This window comes from Echinops telfairi, unplaced genomic scaffold, assembly GCF_000313985.2.
Source record: "Echinops telfairi isolate 266 unplaced genomic scaffold, ASM31398v2 ScPeMD7_39;HRSCAF=148, whole genome shotgun sequence".
In the NCBI taxonomy this organism is placed as follows: domain Eukaryota; kingdom Metazoa; phylum Chordata; class Mammalia; order Afrosoricida; family Tenrecidae; genus Echinops; species Echinops telfairi.
Window position 1 is genome coordinate 998,482 of NW_022103937.1, and position 14,932 is coordinate 1,013,413.

A 14,932-nucleotide genomic window follows, 5' to 3' on the forward strand; every position below is an offset into this window, starting at 1 on the left:
CCCCCTCTTTCACAATGATATGATTTTTTGTCCTTTGATGCCTGATACCTGATCCCTTTGACACCTCGTGGTCACATAGGCTGGTGTGTTTCTTCCATGTGGGCTTTGTTGCTTCTGAGCTAGATGGCTGCTTGTTTACCTGCAAGTCTTTAAGTCCCCAACTGCTATATCTTTTGATAGCTGGGCACCATCAGCTTTCTTCACTACATTTACTTATGCACACATTTGTCTTCAGCAATTGTGTCGGGAAGGTGTGCATCATGGAATGCCAATGTAATAGAACAAAATGTTTTTGTATTGAGGAAGTACTTGACTGGAGGTCCTTCTGCTGCCTTAATACTAAACCTATAAATATATGCATGTACATTTATTTCCCCACCATCTATATAAATATATTTATATATGTACATGCCTGTATTAATACCTCTATAAGTGCCCTTTGCCCCCTAGTTATTTCTTCCATTTCCTTTTACTTTCTTCTTGTCCCAATATCATGCTCTGCCTTCATTTGTGTTTCAGTAATTTATCTCGGTTACATTTCCCTTGCTGAATCCCTACCAGGTCTCCTTGCCACAAATTTTGGATCACTTGTTGCTCCCTTGTCCCTGATTTGGTCAACACCACCTCCTTTTTCCTGCCTCCCCCTCTCCCATGTTCCCCCGGAATCATCGGTCCTGTAATTTTCTCCTCCAGACTGTTCATTCAGCCTATCTCATCTAGATATATCTGCAGAGATAATAATATGCACCAAAAAAACAAGGCATAGTAAGACAAAATGACAAAAGGGAACACAACGATGACAACAAAAAAGAAAACAATGACCAAGAAAAGAATAAATCAATAAGAAAAAAGAAGAAGAAAAGAAAAACCCGTAAATAGATCTAGGTCTGATTTTTGACCTCTAAGCATGTCCTCCAGTCAAGTTCCTTGGAGTGCCACGCTCTGGCCCCAAAGTCTGTCCTTTGCATTCCCTTGGGAGCTCCCTGCTCTGCTCCCCCCTTTGCTCTGCTGCACCCCTTTAGTGTTTTGCCTCCGTGTGGGTGGGTCAGGCCGGGCTAATACAGACACTGAGTCTCCAGTGTTGTCCCTCGTAGGGCCATGGGTCAGTGAGGGACATCGTGTCTCATAGTGGGATCAGTCATATGGTCCACTCTGTGCATTGACCGTTCGGTGGGCCAGTATGTGCTCCACTCTCTCTTTCTCCCCATTCATTTGGCCCCATGTGCTCTGACCAGATATGTCCCTCTCCCCAAATTGCAGCTTCAGTGCTGTCCTCTAAAGTAAATTCTTCTGGTGGGAGGGGTGGTTGTCCATGTAGTTGGGATTTGGGCCTGGCCTTCAGACCTCTTCACTGGCTCCCTGCTCCATGCCAGCACACTGCATTCACATCCCGGAGCACTGGGTTTAAATCTGATCCCTCTTTCCCTGTGGAGATATAAACAATACCCTCCCCTTGGGTGGATTAGTGCCCTGTTGCCCCGCTACACATTCTGTCTTACCCCTCCAACTCCTTTTTAGTTGGCTACCATATGTACCTCCTGGCTTTGGTCTGGCCCCTGCCACACTACCTGGTTCTCACCCCAGGAATATTTGTATACAGTAGCTTTTTTACCTATGCCCCATTAGCATTTTTTAAGCTTACCTCAGCAGACTCATGTTGTACTTGTCCTTTTGTGCTTGGCTTATTTCACTTAGCATAATTTCCTCCAGTTCTTCCCATGCGGCGATATGCTTCATGTGCTCATCACTGCTTTTTAGTGATGTATAGTACTCCATTGTATGTATGCACCACAGTTTTAAAAAACATTCATCTGTTGATGGAAATTTGGATTGTTTCCAACTCCTTGCAATTGTGAACTGTACCGTGATGAACATTGGAGCACAGATGTCTGGCCGTGGTTTGTTTCTTGCCTCTTCTGGGTATATGCCCAGTAGGAGGATTGCTAGATTGTATGGTAGCTCAATTTCCATCTGTTTCAGAAATTGCCACATTGATTTCCATAGTGGCTGCACATACCTACAGGTCCACCAGCAGAGGATGAAAGTTCCTATCTCACCATAGCCCCTCCAACACTTGTTGCTTTCTGATTTTTTGAATTGGGCTATCTTTGAGGGTGTTAGGTGGTATCTGACAGTTGTTTTAATTTGAATTTCTCTTATGGCTAATGATGGGGAACATTTTCTTTTTTCTTCTTTTTTTTTCTAATCATTTTATTGGGGACTCATACAATTCTTATCACAATCCATACATCCATCCATTGTGTCAAGCACATATATACATTTGTTGCCATCATCATTCTCAAAACATTTGCCTTCTCTTTGAGCCCTTAATATCAGCTGCTCATTTTCCCCCTCTTTCCCCACTCCCCCCTCCCTCATGAACTCTTCATAATTCATAAATTATTATTATTTTGTCATAGGTTACACTGTCCGACATCTCCCCCTACCCTCTTTTCTGCTATCCATCCCCCAGGGAGGAGGCTATACATAGATTCTTATAATCGGTTTCCCCCTTTCTACCCTACTTCCCTCCACCCTCAAGGCATTGTCACTCTCACCACTGGTCCTGAAGGACTCCTCTGTCCTGGATTCCCTGTGTTTCCAGTTGCTATCTGTACCAATGTACATCCTCTGGTCTAGCCAGATTTGTAAGGTAGAATTGGTATCATGATAGGTGGTGGTGGGGGAAGCTTTTAAGAACTAGAGGAACATTTTATGTTTGGGGAACATTTTTCTCATATGTTTATTGACCATTCGGATTTCAGACTCTGTGAAACTTCTGTTCAGGTCTGTTGCCCACCTCCTCCGTGAGCAGTTAGTTTTTCTCTTATTGCAAGCTTGCCAAGTATTGTAGATTAGTAATAAGGCCTTTATCTAATGTGCCATTGCTAAAGATGTTTTCCCAGTTGGTGGGTTCTCTTATTACTCTCTTGGTGAATTCCTTCGATGTACATAGGTGACTTATCTTCAGTATATCCCACTTGTCTATTTGTGACTCCTCTGTATTTGTATCCTTTCCTAGTTCTGATAGCCTATGTATTCCCTGTGCCAAGGGTCTCAGGTTTGTCCCATTTCCCTCCTTAGTGGCCCTAATTGTTTGGGATTTTAGCTCAAGGTCCATGATTTACCTTGAGTTTATTCTTGTGTGTGGAGTGAGGCAAGGGTCTTGCTTCATTTTTCTGCAGGTAGATGACCATTTTTCCAGCTCCATGTATTGAAGAGGACATCTGCTTCCCATTTGATATTTTGGGGCCCTTATCAAAGATTAGTTGGCTGTATGCTGATGTTTTTATTTCTGAGTCTTCAGCTTTTTTCCATTGATCTGACTATCTGTCATTATAACAGTACCACACTGTTTTCACATCTGTGGCTGTATAATACATGCTAAAGTCAGGTAGAGCAAGCCTTCCCACTTTGTCCTTCTTCTTGAGGAGTTCTCTGCTAATTCTGGGCTTCTTCACTCTCCATATGAAGTTGGTAATCTGTTTTTCCAGTTTTTTGAAGAAAAATGGTGGTATTCATATCGGGATAGCATTGAGTTTATATAGTGCCTTGGGCAGAACTGGTATCTTTACTATATTGAGTCTCCCAATCCACAAGCATGGGATGTTCTTCCCTTTGTTGAGGTCACTCTTGGTTTCCTGTAGTAGTGTTTTATAATTTTCTTCACAGAAATCTTTTGTTTTTTTTTTAGTCAGGTATATCCCTAGATATTTCAATTTGTGCTTGGCTATTGTAAAGTGTCCTACCTTTTTAATTGTCCCTTTTGTGATCTTGTCTGATGTGTAGAGGAGTCTGATAGACTTCTGTTTGTTGTGCTTGTATGCTGCCACTCTGCCATATTCCCCTATTGCTTCCAACACTCCACTTATGGAGTTTAGGGGATTTTCTAAGTATAGAATCATATCGTCTGAAGATAATAATAATTTCGCCTCTTCCTTCCCCAGGTGAAAACCTTTGATATATTTTCTTTGCCTTATGTTGTTACCTAGGACCTCCAGTACAATGTTAAATAGGAGTGGGGACAAGGGGCATCCTTGTCTGCTCCCCCTTTTCAGTGAAATTGTTTTTGTCATTTCTCTATTAACTACTACGTTGGCTGTTCGTTTTTCGTATATAGCTTGTATAATATTGAGGGATTTTCCTTCTATTCCTATTTCTTGAGTGCCTTAAACAGGAATGCGTGTTGGATATTCTCAAATGCTTTTTCTGCATCTATCGATATTACCATGTGGGTCTTATCATTTTTCCTGCCAATGTGGCAAATAATGCTGATGGTCTTTCATATGTTGATCCATCCCTGCATCCCTGCATCCCTGGTATGAATCCCACTTGGTTACGATGAATTATTTTTTTTCATATGCTTTTGTATTCTATTGGCCAGTATGTTGTTAAGGATTTTTGTATCAATGTTCATTAGGGATATTGGTCTGTAGTTCTCAATTCTTGTGGGATCTTTGCCTGCTTTAGGTATCAGAATTATACTAGCTTCATAGATAGAGTTTGGAAGTTTTCCATCTTTTTCTATGTTGTGGAAGAGTTTGAGTAAGACAGGTGTCAATTCTTCCCTGAATGCTTGGTAGAATTCTCCTGTGAAGCCATCTGGCCCCGGGGGATTATTTTGTTGGTAATCCCTTGATAACCTTGTCTATTTCTTCCATTGCTATGGGTCTGTTGAGGTTCTTGACATCCATTTGGGATAGTCTAGTGAGGGATTGTGTTTATAAATATTTGTTCATGTCTTCCAAATTGTTGAATTCGTTAGAGTATAGGCCTTCATAGGACTGTGTAATTATCCTTTTGATTTAATTAGGGTCTGTTGTAATGTCCCCTGTTTCATCCCTCATCCTTGCAATTGTCGTTTGTGCCTTCCTTTCTTTACTTATGTTTGTCAGCGGTCTCTCAATTCTGTTAATTCTTTCAAAGAACCAACTTTTAGCTGCATTAATTTTTTCCCATAGTTTTCTTGTTTTCCCTCTCCTGTATCTCATCTCTGATTTTTTTATTATATCTCTCCTCTTGCTATTAGTAGGGTTGTTCTGTTCACTCTGCTCTAATTGGTGTAAGTTTTGTGCCAGCATGTCATTCATGAGTCTCTCTTCTTTTCTCATGTGTGCATTTATTGCTATCAGCCTTCCTCTGATAAATGCCTCTGCTGTATCCCAAAGGTTTTGGTATGTCGTATTTTTGTTCTCATTGGTTTCTAGAAAGTTTATGATTTCATCTCTGACCTGGGTCACTACCCACTCCTTTTGCAATAGAGAATTGTTTATCCTGAGCCAGTCTGTTAGCCGCTACCTTTTAATGTCTGAGTTCAGGACATTTATATTCAGTGTTTTTACATCCATCTGTGGACTCTGTGATGTCATCTCGTTCCGTTTGTGTTGGGCATTTTTCTACCTACCTGCCTTATCTGCTTGTGTTGTGTGTGTGGTTTATTTTTGCCTTCTATCCAATATTGAGCTAATGCTATCCTGGGGGCTGTTTTCTCTTTTTTGCCCTATGGGTGGAGTTTTTCTATGTGATGATCTCTTATTTGCCCTTGGTGAGTGTTGATCTTCTGCCCAAACTGGATTGGCAAGGATCTTTTGTATGGTTGGGTTTCTTTTTATGTATTCTTTGAGTTTTTCCTTGTCTGGGAAGACTTTTACTTCTCCATCTACCTTAGAGTGCACTGGGCTATCTTTTGGGGGACTCGTATGAGTGCTTCTACGAACTACCTGCCGGTAGCTGTCCTGAGGGGTGAGGCTACTGCTATATCTTCCTGTGTTTTCACTCCTATCCTAGCTGTCCACTATTCCATTATTTTGAATGTTAGTTGGATAGTTCTCCTATGTGATGCTGGACAGGTTGTTGTGGGCCCACTAGGGCATCACTTCAATGTCTGATCTCTAAGTAAGCCTCACAATGCTTGGAGCACCTCAGGTGGCATGTGGTGTTTCCCTATGCAACTGGAATGCTGAGGAGGATGTGTGGGTGTACTCTCCTTGGTGTAGAGCACTGTAGCAGTCAGGGGGAATTATGCTTGTAAGAGAGATCACCTTGGAGGTTGGGTGGATGTTCCCGTGGCAGCATGAAGCTGCACCAGTGGTGGGTGGGAGTTTCCCCCAGTCACTGGTAGGGCTTTAGGGTTTATGCTGGAGTTCTCCCCACTGTTTGAAGGGGAGAACCCCCTGCTGCTTGCTGCATGGAAGAGGACCGGCATCATTTCCCCAGATGCATGTAAAGCCAAAAAATGCGGGCAGAAGCTCCCTCAGTTGGGACTTTAGAGTTGCCGTAGGAGGAGTGGAGTGGCCTTGAGACCACTAGTGGGTTGTGAAAGGAAAGAGAGGGAGAGGAGAAGAAAAGAGAGAAAGAAGTAAACAAATCCTGAAGCAACAATGTCAAGCAAACCAACACTCGCTCTCTCACACATAAGCACTACATGCACAGGCTAAACAAATGTGAAAACAGTAAAAAAAGAGAAACCAACAAAAAAGGAGAACTGAATCTTCTGACACTGTGGCAGGAATGAGAGAAGAGATAGAAGAAGAGGAGAAAAGAAGAAAAAGTGAAATAATAGCAAAAAGGAAAAAGAAAGGAAAAAAAAGAAGAAAGCAAAGGAGAGAAAAATTTAAAAATAAAGAGATAGCTGAACCCCATGCCATGCTGTGTGCAGCACTGTCTTAGGGGGCAGGCTGTAGCTCTCCCCACTGGGTGAGTAGAGTTGCCTTAGGCAGAAGGTCGGGGTCTGAAAACCAGCAGTTGGATGTGCATGGAAAAAGAGGGAGAGAATCATAAAAACAGAGAGAGGAGAAGACAACAAAGAAAGAGAGAAGACAGAAAGAAAAACAGAATGAAGAGAAACAAGGGGAAAAAACTCAACTGTGCTTGCTAAGATTGACTGTGATGGTAAAGAGGGAATAGAGAAGGAAGAAATAAACAATGAAAAGATAGCTGATTCCTGAATGTGGAGCCAGTGGGATTTAAACCCTGCCCCACAATGGCAGGTTGGTGTGCCCTTTTAATGGAGGGACCCAGTGGTGCTGGGTGGAATTGCCCTAGTTGTCAAGATCACCTTAGAGGTCCGACAGAGGTTTCTTCAGTAGCACGGCAATTTGTAGTTGGCTGTCACAACTGTCTCATGTGGTGTGCAGCACTCCCACAGAGGGCAGGCTGGGGTTCCCCCTGCAATTTTGGTTGATTCGCTCTATGTGGAGGATAGTGACCTGGAAGCCAATAATGGTGTATGATAGGAAAGAGAGGGAAAGAAAGGAAAATGAGGGGAAAAGAAGAAAGAGAGAAAAAACAAACAAACCTGAGCCTGTTGAGACTGACTGCGGTGGCAAAGATAGACGGTCAAGTGAATAAAGAAAGAAGACATTGAGTGGTAAGTAAGGTGATAAATGAGACTTGATCACCTGTCTGTGGGGCTGGAGGAGTTCCAACTCTTCCTGAAGGTAGTGGGGTTGTGTGCCCGCTTGATGTAGGGTTCCACAGATGCGGGGTGGGATTACTCTCAAAGGCAAGATCACACCAGCAGGCAGGCATCAGTTCCCATCACGGTATTGAGCACTAGAGTTCACTGGTATCCCTGCCTTGTGCTGTATGTAGAACTACAACAGGAGCAGGGTGTTCCCACAGTCCCTTGTAGGGTCCCAGGAGAGGCAGGGCCTACCTAACTGTGTGTAGAATCACTGAGAGGGAAGCTGGGCTTATTGTTCTATCTAGACTGCTGGTGCCCTACAAGATCAGGGGATTAATTTTTTATTCCCCCCTCCTCTCTGGGAAGCTAGAATAGAATCATATTAAATTGTCTCCCTGGCTCTGGGCTCTAGCTCTGTGCTCTGTTAGAAGCTTAGACTTGCTTCAGCAGGTCTTTGTTATGCAAAAAGCCTTGAGGCCCCATAGCTAAATTCTGGCATTCCTTAGCCATGGGCTTCTTCTTATGTTGATTTATGGTAAGGAACCCCTTCTATGTGTTCCTTGAGCTCTATGAGCTCAGCAAAAAGGCTGGGGTTTGAGTTTTTATCAATAATATATATTTTGCTCTTTTTATATTATGCTCATGAGGTGCTCTGATTTGAGGGCTGTCACACTGACCCCCACAGGGGGAGATCCAGCTTATCAGGGAGGTTGTTTCCTTTTCAGCCAATTGGAACTGAATTTGCCCCCTGGACTCTATCAGCCTATTTTCTCCCACACCACAATCTACCTCAGGTAAATTCTGCTATTTCTTTCTACTCCAAATTTTGGTTACCTGCCACCCCCACTCCCCAGGATATGAACTCAAGGCAGCTAACAGCCTGGAGAGCTCTGGCTTGGGTTACTCCTCCTGTCTGGGATTATGTCCCCTTTAGGGTGTGGCGTCAGCCTGGAGAAATCGCTATTCCTGGTGGAAGGGCAGGAGGAGCTTTTCATCTGGAGTCCGGGAGCCCAGCTCATGGAACCTAGAGCAATTTAGAGTGTTCTTGGTTCACTTTGTGAGTGGAAATCACACACACACAAATGGGGTTCAGGAGAGACCTTAGTACCCTAATTCTAATTTCAGGACTCCACCTCCCAGTTTCCTTCACCTTACCTCCTAAATTTCTGGTCTGGCAGCAGGAGCTCCGTATGGGTGAGTCTTAACTAGTTGCCATTTTTCCAGACCTCCAGGTGTCTTTATTTTTTTAATTAAGTCATTTTATTGGGGGCAGTACAACTCTTATCACAATCCACACATCCATCCATCGTGTCAAGCACTTTTGTATATTTGTTGCCATCATCATTCTCAAAACATTTGCTTTCTACTTGAGCCCCTGGTATTAGCTACTCATTTTTCCCTCCCTCCCCGCTCCCCACCCCTTGATAATTTATAAATTATTATTATTTTGTCATCTCTTACACTGTCTGACGTCTCCCTTCACCCACTTTCTCTGCTGTCCATCAACCCAGGGAGGAGCTTATATGTAGATTCTTGTAATCTGTCCCCCCTTTTAAAGGGGTTTTTAATAACTGATTATATACATTTTGATATCTTTGGACATTGATGATTTTGCTTCTGAAGGCAGAAAACAATGTTGTCAATTTTTGTCGACACAGATAACTCCAATAAAAGATTTATCCACGTGTCCGTGATCTGTAACCCTCAAAAACACTGAATCTTGGACGAAGATCAAGGAAATTACAGTACACAGTAAAGCCCTCACGAATGGATGATAAAAATGCTGGGTTTGTTCCAAATCCAAGATGCAGGATTAGAACAGTGACAACATTGCTGGGGACACACACACTGGATAACTATTCAAGCTTAAGAGAGGTCACACCCTTCAAATGGGGACTATTAAGAAAAGAAAAGCTGATGCAGAGTGTCAATATTTCTAAGAGAAATGGACAATTGATTAATTTTTGTTGAAGTCAAAGTCAAACTTCTGTGCTTAATTTGTGGCAACAAATTAGCAGTAATGAAAAAAAGCCAATCAGTATTGTCATTAGCTCAAAACATGATAAACCTATGAATTGGGAGTACAAATGTATCTGGATAAAATCAACGTTTTCAGCAGAGTTTGTAATCACAACAAGCTCTACTCATTTGGCCTCGTTAAGACAACACTACTTAGGAGAGTTATGTAGTGATCAAGCTAATCACAAGGAGGCTAAGGCCCCATGGAGAGCGAGAGTTTGAAAGTGAGCAGGGTGGCTGCTGTGGAGGTGTTAGCACCAGACAAAGTAAAATTGTTTCATAGCGTTAGTTTGTCCTTGAGAATTGTCTCAGATTGGGTTACTGAGTTAGTACAAGATCTTGAAGAAAACCAAAACAAACCTGAAGGATTCTGCAGGAGATCTCCAATTTTCCTCTCTGGCTTTTGATGAGACGATAGACAACAAATACGTTTGCAGTGTTGATATATGAGAAAATCTGCTGTCACTGGAAGTCCTACATGACATTTCAAGAGGTGAGGACTTGTTTTAGAGACTCATTTTATCAATAAAACAACTTGAGTGAACATTTGGAAAGTTAAGTGGCCTTGCTCCAGATGGAGTTCCAGCCACGATTGGCTCAAAAAAAAAAAAAAAAAAAGGTTAATTGAGTTTCTCAAGAAAGAACCGAGTCTTCTTAGTCTTAAGCTAAGTGATCTTATTATATGTCACAGTATCATACACTAAGCAAGTCTCTGTGAACAGTTGTTGAGGCTCAACAATGTGAATATCAACAGTAGTGTCATGCATAAATTTTGTCAAAAACAGGTATAACAGCTTCCAGTTTAAGTAGTTACTGAATGGTTTTGACTCAGGGTATGGAGATCTTGCTTATTACTGTGAAGTGCAGTGCCTGAATCTTGGGAACATGCTGAAGAGGTTTTAGGAACTTTGGGATGAAGTCAAGCAGTTCATGGAAATGAAGGGAAACTTGACAAGGAAGTAACTCAATGATAGCAAGAGGCTATGTGATGATTTAGTGTTCATGGTGGACATTGCCAAGTACTTCTCAGAGCCAAACATCAAGCTGCAGGCTCCCAACCAGTTTCTGAGCTTCCAGTTTTCAAGTGTGAAATCATTTGAAGCTAAACTAAGGCTGTGGGATATGCTAGTCAGGGAATAAAGCAGAACATTTCCCTACTAAGGAAGAACAAAAGTCTTAATCAACACCTGAATATGCTGGTGAATGTGTGAAATTAACTGAGGCATTTAATGAAAGACTCAAAGGTGTGAAATGTAAACAAATGGAATTGAACATCTTTGCTACATCATTCAATGTGGAATCAGCTGATGTGCTTGAAAATCTACAACACCCAATTGTTCACCTGCAAAGTGATGATGAACTGAAAGTTAGGCACAGCAACCTCCCAAAGCCTGCGCTCTATAAACACTAGATAAGCAATGATGTATTTCCCACTTTAAGGAGACATGCATTGAAATATACACTTGTGTTTGGCACAACTTATTGCTGCAAGCAGTTATTTTCAATCTTACCATCGTAAAAAGTACTCTGACAGATATAAACCTGGGAAAGAAGTTTTGAGTAGTAACATCATATTTACCAGCTAACATCACATGTCTTACCAAAAAGAAGTTGTTCCGGCCATCACATTAAGTTGCAACAATGCTCTGAAACATAATAATTTGAGGATGGCACAGGACCAGGCAGTGTTTAGTTTTGTTTTACATAGGTTGCTATAATATAGAATCAACTTGATGACCCCTAACAAAAGAAAGTCTTGCAGGGACACAAATATAATCAAAGCATAATACAATGCTACTGATTTTCTATCACAAGAAATTAAACATTGGTGGCAAAAGACCCTATTGCTTGAATCTGTTCTTTTTATATAGTTACACATTGCTGTGAGTCAGAATTAATTTGATGACAGTTAATAACACACGTAGCTACAGATAATTTAAATAAATTATTTTAGAAAACTTAAAATTAAAACCCATAATGCTGTTGTTGTTAGTTGCCATCAAGTTGATTCTGACTCATGGACACCTTTTGTACAACAGAACAAAACACTGCGACTTCTTGTGCCACCTTCATAATTATTTTTATATTTCAGTCCATCAGTTCAGCCACTGTATCAATCTATCTTGTTGAAGGCCTTCCTCTTTTTCTATGCCTGACTGGTTTAGCAAGCATGATGTCCTTCTTCAAGGTCTAGCATATCCTGACAACTTGTTCAAAGCACTTGTGATGAAATCTCACCATCTTTACCTCTAAGAAGCATTCTGGGTGTACTTCTTCCAAAGCAGATAGCTTGTTTTTTGGTAGCCCATAGTACTTTCAATATTCTTTGCGAGCACCATAGTTGAATTCTTCTCTGGTCTTCCTTACTCAATGTCCAACTTTAACATGCATAATAACTTCTAACATTAAGAAAAACTTAAAGAATAATACAATTAATACCAGTATACCCAACACCAAGACTCAATTGTTAGAATTTAGCCTTATTTATTTTATGTTCCTTCACCTCAATCATATGAAAGTAAGTTTTAAGCAATAATGAACCTTCATTTCCAAATACTTCAGCATGTGAAGTTTGAAAATAATGACATCCTATGAATTTATGTTAATATCCCAAGTGAGAAGTGTTTAAACGATGTGGCAGCAACACAATTGAGGGGAAGAAATAAGAGAATGTGCATTATTCACTTGAAAATTATCATCAGAAAATCTTAAGGTGGTTTTCCTTATATCATCATAAGGCGCAGGTATATCTTGCTTCATATTAGTAGTCAGTATGAACTCCAACCAGAAAATTAATTTGTTAGTGCTCCAAATGAGAAGTAATTAGTGCTTAAACTAGTGGAGTAATTTAAGCAAAATAGTTTTTTTGCATTAAATGGATGATACAGTTAATGTCAAAATATAATCCATGTTTGCTACCTCAGTGTCTGGTACAACTCCTTTGATTATTAGATTCCTTTTTTGGTAACAAGAATAATATTTAGGTTTTAATTAGTAGACAAATGCCCTGAGCCCTGTTCTGAACACTTTACATATGCTAGTGGTGGGAAATGATTTCAATTTTGGCGTTTCTTTAGAAAATTTTTGTACAATGGTGTTGTTTGAAATTCTAGCAAAAGTTTGTGACTTGAAGTTGCAGCCTAGCTAATGACCATTTCTTACTGAAATAAATTAGGGTTGCTTTGAGAAATGACTGATTCTAGGGCTAAGGCAAGAAAACTCTAAGATAAACTCAGAATCCCTTATTGACCAGAAACTGTTAACAATCCTCAAAGAAGCATGGTGACATAGTTAAAAATTCAGGAACTGGTTCAGGTGTTATGGTTCATAGCTGGCCTAAATTCGTGTCATTTCCTTTTTCTTTGACAGCGTTTTAAAGCCTATACCATTGGCTAAACTAATGGTTACACATTAGGCTGCTTACTGCAAGGTCAGTAATTTGAAACCACCAGTCAGTTCTGTGAGAGAAAGATGAGGTTTTCTGCTCCTGTAAAATTATACAGTCTTGAAAACTCACAGAGACAGTTCTACCCTGTCCTATAGTCTCTGAGTCAGCATAGACTCAATGGTAGTGGGAGTGATGTCCCAGGGAGATGATAATGTTCTCTAACATAAAATGACAATGATGTCTCTAAAGTGAATCATATATATAATAGATATATGAATGGATTTGGATTCACACTTAATTTTAGCCCCCATCTAAGAATGATTAGTTCTTATGACTTGGCCCTATATGTCGCTCAACCTCATGAAGAGATTACTGAAGAGATGGGTGCTATAGCAAAGTGTGGTGAAGAAACTAGATGGTGTCAGGCTATTAAAAAGAATAGCATCTCAGATCTTACAGACATATCTTCAAATAAGCAGCCATCTAAGTGAGGCATCAGCCAAGAAGCACACCAACCTGTGTGGTCCAAGGATTGTGAATAAGAAAACTCAAATCCAATGGAGGGAATGATATTAGAGCTTAAATTCTGAACACTTGGTTTGCAGAAGGCAAATAGGATGACAGTGGATGCCCAAAATCCATTTGCAGGGTCCACCTGTGGATTCAGCCTCTGGAGAATCTTCTCTGATCATAGGTGAGGGAGGTGAATATCCTCGATACCAGACAGAGAGCATTGTAAATTTGGTAATGGCAGATGTAGTTAGGCTAAAATATAATATCTTTTCATTGTTCTTCCTTTTGATCCATTTTAAAGTTGTTTCAGTTAAAAAAAATGGAAGGGGAGACACTTGTGGATTAAGGTTTGGATGAATCCCCTCTGACCATCAAGGATGTGAATACATATAGAGTGCATTGGAAAGTGGATTATTGCAGATGTAGTTAGGTTAAAATCTAACACCTTGTCATTTGATTTCCCTTTTGATACATATTAAATTTGTTCTAGTTTTTAATATTTTATGCTTTTGTTTTGATTGAAAATTTAATCTCTTTTACTTAAAAACTGTTTTTCACTAGATGAAATCCAGCCGAGGAGAATCTAGAGAGACAATAACTGGATGAATGTTTCCTGGAGAGCATGGAAGCAGTGGTGTGAGGAAGTGGGAAACTAAGAACACTGAATACAAGAATGAAGAAAATATTCTGTAACTGTGATGATTGTACAACTCTTGTATGATATGGTTGAACTATTGAATTGCATGATAAATGAATTATATGCCAATAAAACTAATGCAAAAAGATTCTTTAACCACATTTATGAAAACTGGAGATACATTAATAATGATGATAATAAATAAAATGAAAAAAAAAAACCTCCTTGAATCCATAGTAATATGAAAAATAAAAGGAGAGGAAGAAAGACAAAAAGAAAAATTCTTTAAAGTGGAATGCAGTCAATAAAAGCTGTTATGATGATAACAAATACTCTGTCTCTCTTTCAGAGTCTCTCTTGGTCAGGATTCATGTTTTATTATTTATGACCCTCTGGCCCTACTATTAAAAGAATCCTGGAGGCATAGTGGATATCTTTTGGGCTGCAATCTGAAAGGTCAGCAGTTTGAAACCATCCGCTGCTGCATGGGAGAAAGATGGAGCTTTCTATTCTTGTCGACAGTTGCTGTCTCAGAAACTCACAGGGACAGATCTCCTGTATGCTATAGGGTCACTGTGAATTATCATTGATTCAATGGCAGTGAGTTTTTTTGAGGCCCTACTATTAAGATCTTAAGGATCCCAGGCAAATCTGTTGGGTAAGCACTGGACTTCATACCACAAGTTTGGTAGTTCAAACCCACCGGACATTTGTGGAAAAAGATGAGGCTTTCTGTTCTGTAAAGATTTACAGCCTCAGAAACCCTATCTAGGACTACTCACTACAAGTCATCATCCACTTGATAGCAGTGGATTCAGTTTTTCTTTTTTCTTTATTAGCTTCTTACCACACTCGTTTCATCTGTCTCCATGGTACAATCACAATTTCTCTTGCCTAGCCATCCAGAAGTATGTTTTGGTAAGTTATTCATCCTTAAGTACTTAAACGTACCATCTCCAATGAACAAACA